At 35.4% G+C, this 21,591-nt stretch overlaps 1 protein-coding gene and 1 pseudogene across 3 annotated transcripts in view; one reads left to right on the forward strand and one right to left on the reverse strand.

Annotated features, from left to right (window-relative positions):
- Window positions 1–15,440, reverse strand: part of Znf644 (zinc finger protein 644) — a 105,716-nt gene extending 90,276 nt beyond the window's left edge. For 2 of the 3 annotated variants that reach the window (XM_077791388.1, XM_026409975.2), the window contains exon 1: window positions 15,331–15,440. The gene's annotated coding sequence lies outside the window, so the exon portion shown is untranslated. Of the gene's footprint in view, window positions 1–15,029; window positions 15,111–15,330 lie in introns of those variants that run through there. The other variant, XM_077791387.1, reaches the window with a different exon arrangement.
- Window positions 15,155–21,591, forward strand: part of LOC113197564 (large ribosomal subunit protein uL10 pseudogene) — a 34,319-nt pseudogene continuing 27,882 nt past the window's right edge.

The following is a 21,591-nucleotide window of genomic DNA, read 5'->3' on the forward strand; positions in this document are numbered from 1 at the left end:
GCTATGCAACATGGCACTTCTATAAGAAACATTATCTAGATGCATTTGTCCTGTCCTAATCTTAACTGGTTACTCTTCAGACCTATTACATTCTTCTCTCTCCAAGCTTCACCACCATCCCGGAAATTCTCTTCACTCCTCTCCTGTATATGATTCCATTTCCTGAATCCTTCCTCTTGGGTTTACCCCATCAAACAACTTTCTAGGAAATAATACATTTGAAGTAAATATTCTAACAACCTCATGTTAGTACTACCACACTTGACAGCTTGGTAGTATATACAAGAATAGTTTGGAATTAATCTTTCCTTCAGGATTTTGAAGACATCATTCCATTACCTGTTTTCTGATGCTAATTTGTAATCCTTTTTTTAAAATTTATTTGTAGATGGACACAATCTCTTTATTTCTATTTATCAAACCCAGGGACTCACAGATGCAAGGCAGGTGCTCTACTACTGAGCTACGACCCCAGCCCTGTAATCCTTTTTATGTTCTCCATTCCTGTAAGTTTTCACAATCCTTCTTTTATTTCTGGTGTCTACTATTTCCAATGAGCCCTTTCACTGTGGAAATTCAAGGTTTTTGCTCAATTTTTAATTTCCTCCACCCTCTTTCTCCCATTGTATAATTATTTTTCATATACTGAACCTTCAGCATGTTCTTCAAATCTTATTTTCTCTTACTTTATAGCTTCTTGTCCAGCTTTGTGGGAAATTTTTTTCAACTTTATCTTCAAATTCTTCTATTGTTTCATATTCCCAATTTCCAACCCTTCTATTAAGTATTCCATATCCTCTATTTCTAAAAGCACTTCCTTTTTTTCTAAGCATTGTTTTTTATACCATAAGTTGTTGTTTGAAAGATGCAATGTACTCTTACACTCACAGACAGCAGTAACAAAATTTTCTTCTTTAAGTGTTTTCTATTTCCTTTTCTCTCATATTGAGCTTATTTTCAAATGTTTGGTGATCCTTAGTCTCATATTTAAAGTGAGGCACTTAAAAGTTGCTTTTAAATTCTGTGTTATGTAGTGGATTAAGTGTCACTGTAGGATGATCAATCTGGTCATTTACCTAATGGATCCTTATATGCTATTATTAGTTGGTGTTTTTCCTGATTTTATCAGTTTGCCATAACAGGCTGACAATTTCAATCTCACATCTGGGGGTAGGAACCTGACAGCCATATTTTCAGAACCAGCTGGGGATGACTTCCAGTCTAACATAAATTTCTACTTAATTGCCCCCGATTTTAGGTATAACAAGCTTAACCTGAGCTTTGCAGAGATCCTCCAAATGAATGTAGAAGAAATTTGATGAATTATAAGATGAAGTGATTTTTGGACAATTCTTTCAGAAGTACTCATAGCCATTAATTCCTAAACCATCTCAGGTATCTGTAAAACTAATTATAGACCAATTCTAGGACTTTTACACCATTAGTGGAAGTTTTAGCTTTCTTCGCAGTATTTATCACTTGTTGCTTTTCTGCTTCCAGAGTTTTACTTCTGTGATCACCCACTTTGTTTTTGGGTTTTTGGTTTTTTTTGTCCTTAAGACTCTGTGCCTTTTTAAAATTCTATTAGGAAGTTGATGGCAAACAATGTAAATGGCTTTTTAATCTACCATGCTTAAATGAACATTCATCTCATCAGTTTGATGTGCCATTTCCTCACTGTTATTTATTTCAAGAGTATGAACTTGTTCCAGTAGGATATAGGGTTTTCATAATCTAAGTAGTCGCTATTATTTTGACTTTAATATTTTTACTATACTGTTGTAAACAATACTGACATATACAAATTCTCTTATATAAAACCCAAATAAAGAATTCTTTGAGGCCTAATATACAATTTTAAAAATCAAAGTAATTTTAAAAGAATGTGTATTCTCTATTCTGAACAAAATCTGACTTCCCTTAGTAAAGAAAACATATTACTATTCAAATCTTTACAGCCTTAATTTTTGTTCTATCTATAAAATTCTAAAAGGTGAATTAAAATCTGAAAAGAGGGGTTGGGGATGTGGCTCAAGCGGTAGCGCGCTCGCCTAGCATGGGTGCGGCCCGGGTTCGATCCTCAGCACCACATACAAACGAAGATGTTGTGTCCGCCAAGAACTAAGAAAAAATGAATAAATATTTAAAAAAATAAATAAATAAAATAAAATAAAATCTGAAAAGATTAAAACTACCAATTTCTCTAAAGAAATTCTGTTGCATGCTTCAAAGTTATTTGGTTATCACATAAAATGCAAGCTTGAGGACTGGGTTGTGGCTCAGCGGTAGAGTGCTCGCCTAGCACATGCAAGGCCCTGGGTTCGATTCTCAGCACCAAATAAAAATAAATAAATAATAAAAGTATTAAGTCCAACTACTTCTCAAAAATAAATATTAAAAAATAAAATTCAAACTTGATATTATTTAGTAAACCTTTTAATTAACTATTCTTTTATTCACGTAATTGTTTTGGCTTGGAATTATCCTTTGGTTGGTATCGACAATGTTACCTCTCACTCTTGGCTTGCCAGTTTAGTACATTTTTTCCATTTCCTGATTTTCGACATTTGTGTTACTGTGTTTAGGTTAGACTTAAAAAAAAAAAAACACAAAATTTTTAATTCACTCTTTAAAGGAGACAGGGTGAACAAATCAATGCTAGTTAAATTAAAAAACTGTTGGAAGAGCAACTAAACCCATAAGTGGGTAACATGAACCAGAAGGTTTAAGTCAAACAATACCCCACTAAAGGGTGTCTACATTTGGTTTAACTCTTTTTTTGTTTGTTTGTTCACTCTTAACAGTGCTGCTACCATAAGACATTCACTGCATAGCATGAAAAGTCACAGCCACTGAAGTATCTCTATCTCTTCCATTTCTTTTCTACATAAGCTGTTCCAATAGTATCAGTGTATCTGGAATAGCTTCCGAGTCCCCATCCCTTTCAAACTTTCAAACTGTTAACCTCTCCTCTTGCATATAGTGATATTTTCACTGCTTACTGTTATCCAAGGCAGAGTAAGCAAGTAAGGGTGGGGCTATCAGCAAGAATCATGATTCACAGAGAGGTATAAACAAACTAGGCTCTAGTTAAGGAATTCAGAATAGGGCTTTCAGGAAAGCTTCCTATTCCCGTACCACCAGTTCATGGGGATAATGAGAACAGTTAATTAATATTGCTGTCTCCTCTTCTCACCAATACTATCTATACAAAGACCCCCCCCCAACCCTGAATTTCAGATATGCAGATGAAATCTCTAGTTCCCAATGATGGCAGAAGACAATCTTTCAACTTAGCTGATTTCCCAAAATAGGTAACCTAGCCCTATATAATTGTATCCCTAAAATCTCATTATTACAAAATCTTTACTAACTGAAGTTAGAACTATAACTGTGAGAATGGTTAAAATGTAAATTTGTTATATTAAAACTAAAATATACATTAAAACTCTTTAAGATTCCATTAACAAACTTTTTTCTGTTTCTTAATTCTTAAAAATAAAAGAAAAGATTTGTAAAATTATATTACTGTTGGAATTTTTATAATTCTTCCATTTTAGAATGATATTTACTCATTTTAAAACAAAATGTACATTCAATTTAGGAGCTCTTAACTTCAGTGAGAACAAACATCTGACATTTTCATTATCAAAAAGTACTAGTATCTGCAGGACGCACCTGTAATCCCAGCAGCTCTAGAGACTGAGACAATGATGGCTGCCAAGCAACTCAGTGAGACCCTGTCTCTAAGTAAAATACAAAACAGGGCTGGGGATGTGGCTCAGTGGCTGAGTGTCCTTGAGTTCAATCCCTGGTACCAAAAAACAAGTACTACTGTCCAATGGGAATTACAAAATGTTTTTTAAATGTATTTTATTTTAAAGAGAGAAAGAGAGAGAGAATATTTTTAATATTTATTTTTTAGTTTTCGGCAGACACAACATCTTTGTATGTGGTGCTGAGGATTGAACCTGGGCCGCACGCATGAGAGGCGAGCGCGCTATCACTTGAGCCACATCCCCAGCCCCGGAATTACAATTTAAGAATTTTTTTTTTCCCTATGAAAACAGTATTCTTAAAGATTCCTAAGTTTTAAAACAAATATCTTTTTGAAAACAAATGTAAACAATAATAATCAGATTAACTTTAAAAAAAATTTGTAGTTATAGATGGACAGCATGTCTCTATTTTGTTTCATTTTTATGTGGTGCTAAGGATAGAACCCAGTGCCTCCCTCACACATGCTAGGCAAGTACTCTGCCACTGAGCTACAGCCTCAGCCTCTAGATTAACTTTTACTACCTCCTATTTTCCCACTAGTTCCTTTATCAATTAAGACTCTTAAACCATGGCTAAAATAATAACTCAAAATATGGCATTACAATTATAAGCTCTTCTTACCATTCATCTAAAACACTTTTTATTTAAAAATACCAGCAATTACAGCATAATTTTCTTTGGTTTTACTTAATCCTCAAACCAAACTTAACAGGAAGAAAGTCCAGTAAAGGTATTTTTTTGTTTTTCTGGTACTAGGGACTCAATCCAGGGGTGCTCAACCACTGAATCACATATCTCCCCAGTCCTTTCTTATTTCAAGACAGAATCTTACTAAATTGCTTAGGCCCTCCCTAAATTGCTGAGGCTGCCTTTGATCTTGCAATCCTTCTGCTTCAGTCTCACAAGCCACTGGAATTACAGACACAGGACAGCACACCCAGCCTCAAATCAGTGAGTTTTTTAAGGCAAAAAAGCAGGTGTATCTCAATAACTAATGTAAATTTTCTGAGTAAATTTACTTTGAAAAGGAGAAGATAACATTGTTTCATTTTTACTTCTGCAATACAAATTTGGGGAGTCACAATATTTTAAAACTACCTCTTAATAATACACCCTCCCTCAACCACCAAGACCTCTGGCATTCTTCATGTCAATCTGTTCTCCAATCTTGTTTTACCTAGCTGTTAATCTTTTTCATATTTCTTCATGTTATTCTGGCCAATGAACTTCAGAAGACCCATATTTTTAATTCCTTAACCCTCCAGCTCATGCCATCATCTTATCAAGTTTATTTTTTATTTAAAACAGATTCCATTTAGGCTGGGTGACATGGTACATGCCTATAATCCAACAGACTCAGGAGACTAAGACAGGAGGATAGCAAGTTCAAATCCAGCCTCAGCAATGTAGCATCACCAGTCTCAAAATAAAAAGGGACAGGGTGTATGTAGCTCAGTGATAGTATTCCCCTGGGTTCAATCTGGTACCTAAAAACAAAACAAAACACCCTGATTTAACCAAGGACAATGCCTGTATTCTACAATTGCCCCCTCCCTCTCTCTCTCTAAAAAAATTAAATAAATAAAAAAGTTAAACATCTCCCCAAATAAAATTCAAATGTAATATTCATTTTTATCAAAACATGAAAATACAGAATAATTCTAGAAATAATTTTTTCTATTCACAGAAGTCTTAAAGCTGTAATTAGAAACACTTCTAATTGGTTTATGTTTGTCATTTTTCTAAATCTAGCCCTCAAAAGCTATACATAAAGTCTTAATATTTAGGAGATAAAGATGTATTTTTTTCAATGTCTATCTAACCAATTTTGTTTTAATCTTCTATACTTCACAAAACCTACATTAAGAAAGTTAACATGTGGTTTTATCATTTCTTCAAGATAACTATTAAAATTCTGAGAGCAAAAATATATTAATAAAAATTCCAAGATAAAACTTCTTTTTAAAAATTTTCACTCATAATCTCAAAAGCATTCATAATCCAAGTATTAATGAGGTAATCTTTTTCACGGCAGTTTGCACACAATTTACAAAATATCCAATCCTCCAAAGTAGGTATACAGGTATACTAGAATGTGAAGACACATATTTTCATTGTTGTGTACTTTTTACCATTGCATTGTAAGTAACTCACGTTTCAGAAAACTTCTTTCTCCCAAAAGCACCAATTTAACAATAATGTTTTAATTATTAATTACATTTTTTTAAAAAACAAATTCAAGGGCTGGGGACGTGGCTCAAGCGGTAGCGCGATTGCCTGGCATGCGTGCGGCCCGGGTTCAATCCTCAGCACCACATACAAAGATGTTGTGTCCGCTAAAAACTGAAAAATAAATATTAAAAAATTTTCTCTCTCTCTCTCTCTAAAAAAAAAAAAAAAAAAAAACTAATTCAAGCACTGAAGTAGAAATCATGATCAACAATTCCATTTCAATTCTCAGTTATAAAGCCTTCAAGGACCTTTGCCATTCAAACTTTTGTGCAATGATCTGTATGGTAACATTCTAGTTATGCATAAACAAAATGTCCAATCTTTCTGGTTGAGAGGGAGATGCTTACTATATAAAGTGCACCAATTTATTCCTATCTCTATAATCACATAAGAAATACTCAAGTACCTTATTAAGCAACCTTAAATGCCTGAAAGCTAACTTACATAATGCCTCGAAACTACTATTTAAGAGGCTCCAAAAGGCATCTGTATATGGAGGCAATCCAAGATCTCCTCCATCTACTACATGGCTATATGCCTAGAGAATACTGTAATGAAAATAAGCCAAATAACTATATTATCTGTGGACACAATGCAAATCTCTGCATTCTAAACAAATTTTCAGGGCACAAAACTAACCTCTAAAGGGTAACTAGTAATGAAAACTCAGAAGCATCTTTCTGATCGTAACATAAACCACACTGAAAAAAAAGAAAAAAATCAGAAGGATCACAGTACCAACTATCACCTGATTTACCTCCAGACTCGCACAATGCCAAATAGGAACAAAAAAGAGAGATTCAGATATTTTTTTTTTAATACCTTTATTTTGTTTATTTATTTTCTGTAGTGTTGAGGCTCAAACTCAGGACTCCACACATGCTAGGCAAGTGCTCTACCGCTGAGCCACAACCTCAGCCCCTCATCAATTCTTACTGCCCTTAGACAGGAGAAAAAAATTGAACATAATCAAGTCTGGAAACACTAAAAACTACTCTATGGTGAAAGAGGCTAATACAATGGTTAGTTACTTCTACAATGGGGTTACAAAGGGGCACAAGGCACTTTTCCTTGCAGAAAGTATTTTATATTTTGATCTAAGAAAAATTCCCCCTGTATATATTTTACATGTAAAATTTCACTGAGTTGTACTCATAAAATCTGTATACATCAACGTATGTAACTTATAAATAAAACATTTATAAACAAGTCACCAATAATAGCCAAATCTAAAAACCCTTCTTCAATTCTGGTTTTAATCAATCTCCATCATATCATAGAACACAATATTCCCTAAATGAAACTCTTTTACCTATGAAGATCCACAAAACTTTATTATTATTTTTCAACATTTTTCTTATTCCGTATATTAATCGAAAACATTAATCCAATATTCATAAAGTACTCAGGGATTAGGCACAGTCCAATATATTCCCTCCAACCACATACACACAGACCCCTCCCCCCCACCACCACATACACAAACACCAAATTTTCTAAATTGGATTCAAGCCATTCTGTTACCAGGTTTAATTCCCATCAATTCTTTACAGAAAGATTCTTCTCAATCATTCCCATTTCTCAGTCATCCTTTAAGGTTCAGTTCAATTTCTACTTTATCCTTTTTCTCCATACTTCTAACAAGACTTGCTATACAATACTGTCAAATACAGTAACCATTATGTGGCTCTTAAACCTGAAGTCTAGCTAGTCTGAATTGAGGTATGCTTTAAATAATAAATTTTAAAGACATATAAAAAAGATCAAAAAATATTTCAATTATGTTTGTATGTTTAAATGACATATTCTGGATGCACTAGGTTAAATAAAATGTTAATAAAATTCACCCATTTCCTTTTTTTAATGTGGCTATAGAAAATTTAAGTTGTGTTTGTGGCTCAACTTATATTCTTTTGGGCAATAATAATCTATAAAATCTATTTATAAATGCCCCATAAATTATTTTTTCTTCTTTCCTCTTTTCTTTTTTAACTAACAAAACTATACATATTATATATTTGGCATATAACACATTTCAAAATAGCTACACAATGCAGGATACTGAATTGACCTAATTAAGAAATGCACTACTTCAAGTACTTTTTTGTAATCAGAACATTTAAAATATATTACTCTAAGCAATTTTCAAGTATACAATCACAATTATAATCATGATGTCCCACATATTATCTTTTAACATACATCAGCCTCCCAATTAAAGTATAAGAATTCAATTTTAAGCTAATCTTTTCAAAATTACTGATAAGAACTAAATATCTCTGTAGACTTTAAATGAGCACTTAAATTCTATTTAAATTTAATATTATTTTAATGATATTGGGGAAGGGGAGTTTACTGGGGAATGAACCTAAAGTCTCATGTATGCCAAGCAAAAGCTTTACCACTGAGTTACATCCCCAGATCAATTCAAGTCCTTTTAAAAGATATACGTATTAGGACTATCTCAAAGTCTGAGGTAATCCCCAGTCCTTTTATTTTATTTAACTTTGAAACAAGCTCTCACTAAGTTGTGCCCAGGCTAACTTCAAACTTGTGATCCTCCTACTTAAGCCTCCTAAACAGCTGGGATTGAACACATATGCCACCATACCTGGCCATTTTAATGATTTTTAACAATAAAAGGCATTTCAAAACATAAAAATGTAAGAAATATTGTTTTCAGATAACGATAAACTGAATGTCATCTGCATTTTATAACAAATTTTACGTTAATGTTCCACCAGAAAAGACAGATGTATAATTAAACCTGTAGCAATTCTAATCCACTGAGAATTAGTTGATTAAGCTTGATTTTATTCAGCTTAATAACTCAGTAACAAAAAAGGCAGCTTCCATTTTAGCCATTATCATTGTACCAATGTCCAGCAGCTAGGACAAAGAGCCTTTATATGGTATTATGAATAAACAATGTGGGCAATAAGACATCACTTGAAATATGGGTAGGCATAAAAATGCTTTTATAAGGTTAAATTTTAAAACCAGGAGACAAAAATCACAAATTGTACCTTAGCAAGGTAAAAGGATAGACATAGGAAGACAAGAAGGCAAGAAAAGAAAGGCTCTGAATCTAGAATCAAGATACAGTCAAGTTCAAACTTGGCTACTATTTACTGCCTGCATGACCTGAGTCTGAAATTTGTTTCCTCATCAGTAAAACAGGAATATATATACCACAGCATTATTAAATGTAGCATATAGATGTTTAATTACATAGCCAATATTTAATTAACATCAATGTTACTTCCTTTTCCTTTAATACTGAAAACTAAGTAGCAGTGCCAAGTTTAAGGGTGACTTCCCTTGCTTCATTTTCCAAACTGCTGAAAATACTTTTTAAGCATAAATGAAACTTCTAGTATTTCATACTCACACCCCTCCTTATGTGAACTTAAAATTATTTTTACTGTCTTTTACAACTGTTAAAAATTCTAATTTGTTTACATTTGTAATTTTTCTAAATCTAGCCCCCCCAAAATAACAAATTTCAGACTCAGATCATACAGGCAGTAAATAGCAGCCAAGTTTGAACCTGACTGTATCTTGATTCTAGATTCAAGGCCTTTCTTTTCTTGCCTTCTCATCTTCCTATATGTCTATCCTTTTACCATGTTATTGTACAATTTGTAACTTTGTCTCCTGGTTTTAAAACTTAACCTTATAAAAGCATTTTTATGCCTACCCATGTCTGATCTAATGTCTTTGTGATGGGGGAGATGGACAGTAGAAAAAAAATTAAAGGGGGAAAAAGATAACTAATACTATGCCAGTACAGACATACAAAAAAGAAAACAAACAAAAAGTGTAGAGAAGAAAACAGCAAAAGTTAATGCTGTGTTTGAAGAAATTCCCCTGAGACAATCCAATGAAAAAAATTACATTCTCCTACTCAATCTAGCTACAATGCCAGCCACTCCGCACTTGTATCTAGGGTTTATATGTATGTTACATACAGATACGCATAGACAAGTCACTCTCTTTACTAATGGGAACCACCACACTCATGCATAAAAATTTAAAGGTAAATGAAGAAACTTAGGATGTTGTAACAAAGACAAACACCTGGTTAAGAAATAACTTCCTCTAAAATGTACTCATTCCCCAGTACATCTTCTCATCAGCTTGCAATCAAAAAAAAAAAAAAAATGGAATGCACTGCTGAAATATTTAACCTGGTTACAGGATTTGTTCTAGAATCAGAGAAGGCACACTTTAATGCCTATCTCTCACTATCTTTATAAGAATCCCATCTTTAGAGACACGGCCTAAAAATGGAATATTAGCAAAAGCATACAATTTCAAATAGGTATAGATGGAAATTTTAAGCTATTTTTTTAAAAGAATAAACAATATTAATAACTATTATTATTATTTTAACAGCTAATACTTACTCAGCATTCATTATGTACCAGAAAGCTAAGGACTTTTCATGAATTCTGAAACTAGAACCCTAAATCTCTACAAAAATAGTATTATGGTTAAATCCACTTGCCCAGTGCTCACACTGCTAAATTTGAACACTGCCAATTTTACTTCAAGACTCCCACCTTATCCCTTCCTGTCTCCTGATATATGCATAAAGACAAAGGCCAAGTGTGATTCTATATGAATATGTATATACGTGTGCGTGTGTGTATAAAATATTCAATGTTGGTAGTAAGCAAAGACAATTTCAACTCAAAGCTTTTATCTATCTTCACAAACTATTCAACAATAAATTGGGAATCACCCTTTCTCCTTAACAAATGGTACACTGAAAATACAAGTTACACTTAATATCTTCCTCAAGAAACTAATACGTGTGTGTGCATGTATACAATAAGCTTCTAAGTAAAATAAACTCCATGAAGAAAGGACTAAAATATTAATTTTTAAAAATTAAATATTGATAGGATATGTGTAAGCAGGCTTTATAAATTGTGCTTGAGTCCTAACACTTTATTAGGTGTTTTTTCACTTTCACTTGTCTGCTTGGCTCTTAACACTTATGCTTCTACAACTTATATACTTCACAGGGTTGGGGTATAGCTAAGTGATAGAATGAGTGCCTGGCATGCCCAAGGTCTTCAGTTCATTCCCCAGCATCAGTCTTTAAGGCACTGTATTTTCAACTTATACAAATACACATACTGAAAAACTTAATACGATAAATCTGTAACACTCTAACCAACTTCATTTTCAAACTTCATGGAACAAATCATTTATTTATACTTTCATTACAAAATCACAGATCCAAGAATTCTAAATGATATGGGAAGGCTACAACCGAAGAGGTAGACAAAGATTAGTATAAGAATGAAAAGGAAATTTCTTAAAAAAAAAAAGCTAACCTTAATCCAGTCTCACTTTCCCCCACCCAAAAGTTTGCTCTGCTACTACTTCTACACTGTCAGGCTCCTTGACCTTTGCTTTTCTCCTCTTGGAAGTTTATCTCACAATTGTCAAAGTGTTTATTCTGAACTTAAAAATACAGAAACATACTAACCCCATAACTACATGAGCTCTCAGTAAGTCCAGAAAGGAAGTAACTCCACAGTTTAACTATGAGAATAAAAAATCTGAGAAAAAATTTAATAGTGGTATAATTGACGCCTGAGAGATGAGAAAATTACTTTTTCATCTTTCTGAAGACTGAATTGAATTTTGTGTTCCATTATCCTCTAAGTCTCATATAGTATTTAAAATAAGGAAAAGGACAAATACATGAGCCAACCAGCAGGGTGAGCTAGAACTAGTATCATTTTGATGATTTTTAAAACTCAATGGTATAGTTTACACTATTAAAAGCAGCTATCTCCCACTAATAAATCTGAATCAAAAACACCACCTTTTGAGCTACTTCAGTCAAAGCTACAACTCATGATTTTGTTCAATATTTAAAGACTCTCCTTGTACAAAACACATTCTCTATACCAGAGCCATTAAATTTAAAAATACTGAGTTCATTTGAATATTTACCTAAATTATTATAGTATCCACCATTCATCCCCATGTTTTATTTCACGAGGTTATCATTTCAAAGACACTTGAAAACAGTTTTTTTTTAAAGGCATGCAGAACGGGTTTTCTACCTATTAGGGTTGGATAATTCAACATGCTAGTTTTTGTTTGCTGCAAGCTACAACTGCCTTATTGACAGAAAAACAGTTCTGAAATGCTACTGAAAGAATGCTGAGAGAAATGCATTCCCACAAGACTAAGATCCACTCTTTTTCTCCCAGTCACATGGGCAGAAAAAAAAATAACCCTAATCAACTAATAGTGTGTTTAGGATGACAGAAGTACCTGAACTTTCTCTAAATCACATCATCTTGACACTTTCCTTGAGTCTTTTCCCTTTTTGCTGCCCATTACATTCTCAATTCAACCAAAACTCTACCTCCCATGAAACTCCAACACAAACTAAACCTGGAAAGCATTTAAAGTTTACAGACCCACTTTATAATTACAAATAACCTAAAAGTATAACCCTAATTATCACAAGACTAATATGCAATTTATTTATTTATTTTGAGGCACAGCCTCCCTAAATTGCTCAGGCTGTCCCTGAACTTGCATTCCTCTAGTCTCAGCCTCTTGGGCCACTGGGATTATTGGTGTGTGCCGCCCCTGGTCCAAGACTACCTTGTAATTAAATCCATTCACATAGTGTTGAAAATTATGAAATACCTTATTAACTTTCTTATGAAAAAAAATTAATAATTTAAAACCTCATAAATGAACTGTAAAAGAGTCAAAACAATTTAACTGTGTTTGTCAAATCTGGCATCCAAAAAGTTAAAGATCACTGTGGGATTCACCACAAATGATTTTACGACTTGTTGAATTTCCTCACAGACCTAACAGAGAGATATACTACTCAGCAGCAACAGGAGCAGCAGTACTCTTAAAAGTTGTTTTAAAAAGGGTGTGAGTGGCATGTTCACTTATCAAAAGCACTGTTGTTTTTAGCAGCTCTCATTTCTTAGGTAATAATGGAAGTTATCTCAAACTTTCCAAGAAACTTGTTGAATTTTTAAATTTCTGGGTCAAGTATGCTTTCAGAAAATCTCAATATTCATAACCAACACTGCTCTGAAATTTCTGTATTTTGTATCTGGATTTCACCATAAGTCACTTTATAAACAAAGTCACCTAACACATAACATTAAATTTAACTTACTGTCACAGAAGTTCTCGTTAATGTGATAGCATTTAATTAACAAGTACTCTCAATAATTCTCCCTTGTTGAGTCTTATTTAACCATTAGTTGCAGATATTCACCTTCTCATCCAAGCAATGTGACAAATGAAAACAGCAATGCAACAGAAGTTGAAAGATTGATTTTTCACTATGCAACTAATTTAATTATCCTCAGATATTGTAAGAAAGGGGGTATGCATACTGGTTCTTTGAGATTCCCTCACTGTAAAACTATATAATCTAGGAATACATTTTCTAATGTTAATAATATATCTTCTATTCAATAATACAGTTAAGATCACACTTTACTAGAAAAACTATAAAAGAGGAAATATATATCTGAAAAAAAAGAAAATTAAAGTTTTAAGGAATGTTGAAAAGTTTAAATTTCATCTTGAATACAAATTTAAATTAGTGACCTAAATGCATTTATCTATACCTTCAAGTGATTATTGTTAATGGCAAAGACAAAATCTGTACTTCAATTTTGAAATCTGTACTTCAGTAGTAGTTTATTCCAATATATGATTTGTTATTATAACTTACTATAATAAATAAGAAATTCTAAAACTTATACAGCCATGATTTTAACAGCAATATATACCGCTGCGTTAATACTAGTTGGCAGTCACGTTTCACCTATATCTAAGTTAAATTATAAAAATAATTTTTTCTTACCAAACCTACCAAATACGATATTGCAGATGTCAAGTTCCCTTGATACTTACACATGGCACTGAAGGCAAAGAGCCGGTTTCCTTTCTTTGAGGAACTTTAGATGTCTATTTTTTTGAAATGCTTTCCTTCTTGTGGGACCAAATAATGTAACTAACGTAAGCTACTGCAGAGATGTAACATATGATTAAGGCAAATCTATATCATCACCCAGATGCACCAAGCTTGGCATTAATCAGGAAAGGCCAAAATAGAAGACAGTGTTTGGGTATCTCTGTACAAAGTATTAACTTGTATACAAAACGGGACCCTCATTTCAGGCCTCAAGTTATGTGTATCCCCTCGTTGAGTTTACTGATCCCACAAAATCTGAAGTCTAAACATAAAAGCTTTATAACTACTATACTTAAGTCAATATTACTTAAAACAGTTCAAGAAAACTTTTCCACTAATGTTGCTAAACCACGGATGGATCCCAACACGAGAGTCGTCTGTGGAAGTCTGGTAACAAGAAACCTTTAGCTCCACCACCTAAGTTTCCAATCACTGAGAAGGGTCTGGGGCAACTCATCTTCAGGTTCACGGGAGAAGTGGAGCACACCTGCTTTCCTCTGGCAGAGATTAAGCTCCCAGGGACACAAAGGCCAGGGAATCAGACCTGGAGAGGCAAAAAGCTTTAGCTGGACACCCACCGAGCCCCTAGCAACCCAAACACTTCGAGCGATTTACCTCTTGCTGTTACTTCCCAGGCACCTAGCGGCACAAGATGTTGCAGAACGGGAGGAGGGGAGAGCTATGCGGTCCAGTCCCAAGCCAGGGGAGGGGTGTGTACAATTAACGCCAGAGCCGGCGCTTCTGGCTGGGACGAAGCAGCCTCGCGGAGAGGGGCTGGTGACTGCTCTCGGACCGCCCCGTTACTCAGTGCATTGCAATGGCGACCGCCAGGCTCCTCAAGCCGCCTGATCTCAGCCCCTTCCCCCTACTGCTCACTGGCTGCTCGGCTTCATGTGACTAAACAAAACCCCCAAGTCTAGTGCCCAGCTCAGCCCCTTTGTGTCCGCTACCGGATTCTCCGACGCCGCAGCGGAAAGGCCCCCCCGCCCCCTCCGAGTCCCGCCCAGCGGCGGCGGCCGCCGCTCACCTCAAGCTCCGCGGCCCCCCGCGGCCGCTGCGGCCGCCGCCTCCCTGAACCCGGGGCCCGGGCTCCTTGTGTAGCACCAACTCCGCCTCCTCGGCCGCCGCCGCCATCTTAGCCTGTGCGGCAAAATGCGTCCTTTTGGATGGTTGGGACCCAGCCTAGGGCGTAGCTCCCCGGGCCCGAGCGCCGGAGGCCGGGTCCCCCAACTTCTTCCGCCACCCTCAGTCCCGCCGCCGCCACAGCCCTGAGGCCCAAAACCCACTCGGGTCCTAGCTAATCCGACCAAATAACCCCTGAAACTCACAGTTTGGTGCCGTGTGCGTCAAACCGGGGCGACGTTGGGAGCGCGCGGCGTCCCCGCGTCACACGCCGCTCAGTACGCTACTCGGCTCCAACGGCCCCCCTCCGCTCCCCGCTTTTCGCCTCCGGCCCCGGTTCCCACGGCGCAGGCGCGCGGCTTTCCCGCCTCTGCCCGCCGTGGGCCGCGGGGGTGGCCAGCGAGGAGCTCCTGGGCAGCTTCTGCTGGTGGAGTGTCTGGGCCAATTAGACAAATGGGGGCAGCAGAAACAGTGCACCACTGTTCTCGGGTGCCAGAAACCAAACAAGGTCACCTCCCCCAGCGCTGACCTAATCACTCCCAGGGAGGTTCCCGCCCCAAAGTAGGCACGCTCCAAATATGGTGGTGCCCAAACTCTGCAAGACCCAAACACTAGTCATGCCTAGGCCCTTTAAGGTGGAACAGGCCCATGTTTGGTTTCCACAACCACTAAAGAGCCAGAATCCCCTTTATTTTACTGTTGTCGAGGAAAACAACTAAAGAACGCACTATTTGGCAGTCATAACTGTGGAGTAATGGCAGAGGAAGGTTTTAAGATCTTCAGGGGTCCAATTGATTGATGCACGATGGCTATGCAAAGCATCAAGTGTGGCATGTCAATCACCAGGACAGCCTACCCTAAAAGATGTCCTGGGTTTGGTTCAGCTTGCCTCTTTGAGGATGCTTTCTACATTACTGTGTCATGGTTCTCCAAACTGAAGTTACATAAAAAGCATCTAGGTGCTAGTTAACCCTCTGGAAGAATCAGTAGATCCCCAGAGAGTTCTATAAATCTTCTTTCATAGCAAACATTAGCCTCAGATTCTGAAACGCTGATGGGGGATTTTGGTTTTGACATGAGCAAGCAAGGAGTTGCAAACTTTTAACATGAAGCAAAAGTGCCTGAGAAATCTGCTTGTCCTGCCTTAAATTCTTTGACTTCTCTGAACCTGCTTCCTCATCAAATAAATAAATAAATAAATATTTTTAAATTTAGTTCAGCAGTTATGATAAACTATGCTCTTCTAAACCCTCAAGATGTTATTGACATTCAGAGAAATATGCAATAATTGCATTTACTTAACAAGAATGAAAAACTCTTTCCTATGGATTGGAAATTAAGCAAACAGATTTCAAACAAAGATATTGACAACATTAATTTCTTCATTAGTTAAAAATAATAGCTCACACTGTACCAGGCATTTTTCTTACTTGTTCAATTTTATTACAACCTAATAAGGCAAAAAGAGGTTAGGTAATTTTCTTAAAGACTCCCAGCTCTCTGGGCTTTTCCAAAATGCAAGTTTTCCTTCTTCATTTACACTAAGGTGCAAACAATTGATTAGGGGATACCCTTTGGATAATTTTATTTGCAGAATCCATTAAAACTGGACATTCTAGTTTACTATTGGACTTATAACAAACAAAAATGTTACACACTATGAGAATTTTCATATTATATCACTACCAAAGTCGTAGTGATATACCAAAATATTTAAAAACATTAAAAGGAAATTATATTTGAGAATGAAAATAAAATGTGAAAAACTGCTAGACCCTGGGAGAAAATTTGCAATGACATTTACTTACTGTGACTAAAATGATGCTCTGATGAATATATCCGGTGAAGAATCTTTTTTAAAAAGAAAAGGAAAAGCAAGACCTGGCTATTATTAATATATTAAAATCTGACAATATTAGCAAAGTTTGTGAATCCATTAATTATTTCAATGAATGAAATTTCCCAATAAAATATATAAAGTAAGTTATGATCTCAGAAAATTCAAGTCAGTTCTAAAAAAATGGATATTAAATGCTTCTGAATTCCAGGCCAAAAAAAATCAGAAGGTGGGTCACTTTTGTGGAGTTGCAATTACTTCAGTATGTTTGCTAATTGAGGTGGGGATAGGGAGGATGTTTAGAGTGGAAAAAAAAAATGAAGTAAACAGAAATTAAGTTTTATATTTGTTTTTGTTCTGCACTGACCCCAGCAAAGAGCCTTACTCGTGGCAGTTATACACTAAATAGTTCTATTCAATTCACCCAACATTCACTGATTACTTACATAGAGTTATGTAAGGCACATACTATACACCAATAGAAAAAAAGAAAAGACAGTTCTGGCAGATGTTCAATTAATATTGTTGGATAAATGAGGAGTTTTCATTGTTCAAAGAAATAACCATTTAAAAAGATACAATCAAAGGGAATGGCAAAAATGAGAAAATAAGTAATAAGGACTTTAAAATCATAGTTGAAACAAACTCACAAAACATGAATCAAAATAAATTTCATGTACACATTTATTAAAACTTTTATATAATATTTAGGAACATATTTACTATTCTGCTAATTAATATATTAGTAGATGAAAACATAGAGTATAGGAGATTGTTCATCAAACAACATGTAGAGGAAGAAAATAGTGGGACATGGAAACTTAACATTAAAATATTTAAGGAATGAGTAGAGAAGTTCAAGAAAATAAATAAACAGACAAATGGATAAAACACAGATTCAGGAAAGAGAGGAGCATCACAGAAGCCAAGTAAGTATACATAACAGCTTTCTACTATAACAAAGAACCCCAACTCTCAATAGTTTAACATAGTTTCATTGCCTAGTCTTGTCATACACAACTGCAGTAAGTTGGAAGAGGAGGAAGTAGTTATTCCATCATGTGTTGCCATAACACTTATCATTTTTCACTAGTTAACACTCTAGTCATGTGGCCCCACTTAACTTCAGAGGAAGGCTAGAAAATACAGTTTGCTGTGTACCCTGGAGAAAAAGGAAATTGGACTGGTAGGCACAAAACAGAGTTTCTGTACACCTCAAGTAAATGTAGCCACGAAGTCATTAGAGATAAGGGTGTCTACTGGGCATACAAGATCACTGGTGACCTGCATAAAGTACAAGGTCAATGAATTGGCTTATCCCATTATAGAAGGTTCAATAGTAAAGCAAAAGGAAAGAAGGGGGAAATAGCCACTAAGTCTGATCAACTATGGAAAGTCAGCAAGATCAGGAAACTGGATTTATAAGAGTGAGAAATTAATGCCAAAACTACTGCCCAGGAATTCTTGGCAACTAACCAGCCAGCCTTCTAGTAAAAACCCACCCTCACTAAACCTTCATCAAACTTCCACACACATCAAGCTTGAGAAATGCCTTTGTTGTTTATTTTTTCAAGTGAAAGATTCCAGATGTTCTATAATATTTGGCTGAGATTCATCAAAGGAAAAAAGGCATCTGTAATTTTGGATATCCCATATACTTTATTAAACAAAAAAGAATGTAAAATAGCAAGCCAATGTATTTAACAATATGTATTGATTTTCTTTGTGATAGAAAATCACAAAGAGCTGGGAATGTAGCTCAGTGGTAAAGTGCTTGCCTAGTATGTACAAGGCCCTGGGTTCAATCCCCAGTGGTGCAAAACACAAACCAAAGAAAATTGGGAAACCTAATTGTACAAATGTGTTCCATAACTACATGGCAATAATTAGAAGTTGGACTTAGAGATCTTTGGTTTAACTATAAGTGAAATTAAATCTCATCAAAATGAACATGAAATCTCTATCAAGTACTATTTAAGTTTTTAAAATATGTTGAAAGGAGAAAAAAAATGGTAGTTACAACCTTTAACATATACATTTAGGAAACATTTTTTTTTTTAAAGAGAGAGAGAGAGACAGAGACAGAGACAGAGAGAGAATATTTATTTCTTAGTTTTCGGCGGACACAACATCTTTGTTTGTATGTAGTGCTGAGGATCCAACCCCAGGCCGCACACATGCCAGGCAAAGTGCGCTACTGCTTGAGCCACATCCCCAGCCCATTTAGGAAACATTTAACCAGAAAAAAAAAAAAAATACAGGTGTAAAAATATAACAAGTTAATATCATGTTTATTTTTTACATCCATTTCTCTTTATATTTCTGGACATCAACATTTCTCTTACAATATTAAATTCTGTCCTAATTACCTAATTACTTCACTTTCAATAAAGAATGTCTGAAATGTAGTCTCTACTCAGATGATGAATTTGATCCTTTTCCACAGAGACTGGAAAATATACAGCTATCCTCTCTTCTAATATTCAATGCCTATAACATTGCAGACATTATGTGGGGCCCTTTCGAGGATGTGAAGGTAAACAGAATGTACTTAGCTTTCAAATGTCTTATGATGGTATAGCTCAAAAGTCACATGCTCAAATTGCCATTTAAATTTTAAGTTGACAAAGAGGTCAGCTTATTACTCAACTCATGTCTCACCTGGTACTATAGTTTGGAATGGCAATGTGCCCCAAAGGCTCATGTGTTAAAGGTTTAGTCCCCAGCATGGTGTTAATAGGAGGTGGTAGAAGAGGTGGGGACCAAAGGAAAGTCTTTCTGATCATTAGGGTTGTTACACCCTTGAAGGAGAATACTAGGATCCTACCCCCTGACCAGCCTCTCTCTTGTCTTCCTGGTCACGAGAGGAGCAGTTGCTCTACCACAGGCTCCCTGCCTGATGTGCTGCCCAAAAGCAACAGGGACTACAGGCCTGTACCACCATCTCCAATTCAGGTATTTCCATTAATGAAAAGCTAACCCACCTGGTGATGGTAATGCCACAGAGTCATTTTCCTACAGGATTTGGTTCTTAGCTTTCCAGGTTAAAAATAAGTTTAACCGTGGTAGTGCATGACTGTAATCCCAGCAACTGGGGAGGCTGAGGCAGGAGGAGTGCAAGTTCAAAGTTAGTCTCAGCAATTTAGCAAGCCCCTAAGCCTTGTCTCAAAAAAAAAAAAAAAAAAGGCGGGTAGTTGGGAATGTGATTCAGTGGTTGAGTGTCTCTGGGTTTAATCTCTGGTATCAAAATATAAAAACTCAATTAAAAAATAAGTTTTAACCACACTTGATCAAGCTCAGGTAAACGAAATAATGAAATATATAAAAGACTAATGGATACATCACATGTTGATATAGTATTGATTCACAGTAAAAGTTTTGACTGCCAAACATAATGTAATACTCAGGCAGATTCATTGAAACATTCCCTCCCTGTAGAGAAGAGTGCCAAGAACACCAAATTACTTGCTTGATGAGCATAGAATTAGATGAATATGATTTTTATAGATGGTGTTATGAAACTTTGATAGCAAACTCTGGTCTGCTATTGAGGATGTACCTATCAAAGGAACTTGAACCATTGGTCTGCTGTCACCAGAAAAATAACCTTGATTTTCCTCAAAGATACATAGCCATATATAAACAAAAATATCAATATTTTATAACCCATGTTTCATCGATTCTGCAACACATTTTTGCGGTGGAAGCAGTGCCAGGGGTTGAACCCAGGACCTCATATGTGCTAGGCTAGTGCTCTACCACTAGGCAACATTTCTAGCCTTATAATATTTTTTAAATGTGATAACATCTGTGAAATCAAATTGTCTGTAAATCATAGTTTGTAATTGGCATTTTTAATGGCATATTAAATATTTTAATGGCATATAAGATATCAGTCAGTGATATCTTATAACCAATAGAGTACAATAATTGCCTGACATTTTAAGAAACTCACCCAACTCTATTTTGGTAAATTGACTTTCATAAGCTTACTAGTTGCCCCACTTAATTGTTACTTGGACCATCTAAGACCATCTAAGTTCAAAAGCTATGTGATGCTCTGATTAGTTGAGCTAAGTTCCTGAGGAATACAGGATGTTGAAGGATAATTCATCCACATGTGTTTATACAGAAACCCAGATTTCACTGGGTTGTTTTGTTTTCTTTGATGTCAAATAATTTATTAGTAGATTTTATATGGCCATAATGTCATTTTGTTCTTTTTCTTATATGCATTTTTTATTTATATATGACAGCAGAATGCATTACAATTCTTGTTACACATATAGAGCACAATTTTTCATATCTCTGGTTGTATATGTTATCTTGTTCTTTATCCTATGAAATGAATAATTCTTGCATTTGTCAAATTAATAAATTGAAGTTCATATTAATGAAGAAACTTTCCCAAAATTTTATATATAATGCTGATTCAAACGGGGGGCTCTTACACTAAATCCTATCATTTCTCTAGAGGCATTTTATTTTTCCAGACTTTCCTATGAAAATCCATGAATATCATAAAGACAAAGAGGTAAGAAGACACTGGCAACATGAAAATCCATGTATATCATAAAGACAAAGAGGTAAGAAGAAAGTCTAGAGGAATGGGATAATTCAGATCACTTTT

This window comes from Urocitellus parryii, chromosome 11, assembly GCF_045843805.1.
Source record: "Urocitellus parryii isolate mUroPar1 chromosome 11, mUroPar1.hap1, whole genome shotgun sequence".
Lineage (NCBI taxonomy): Eukaryota > Metazoa > Chordata > Mammalia > Rodentia > Sciuridae > Urocitellus > Urocitellus parryii.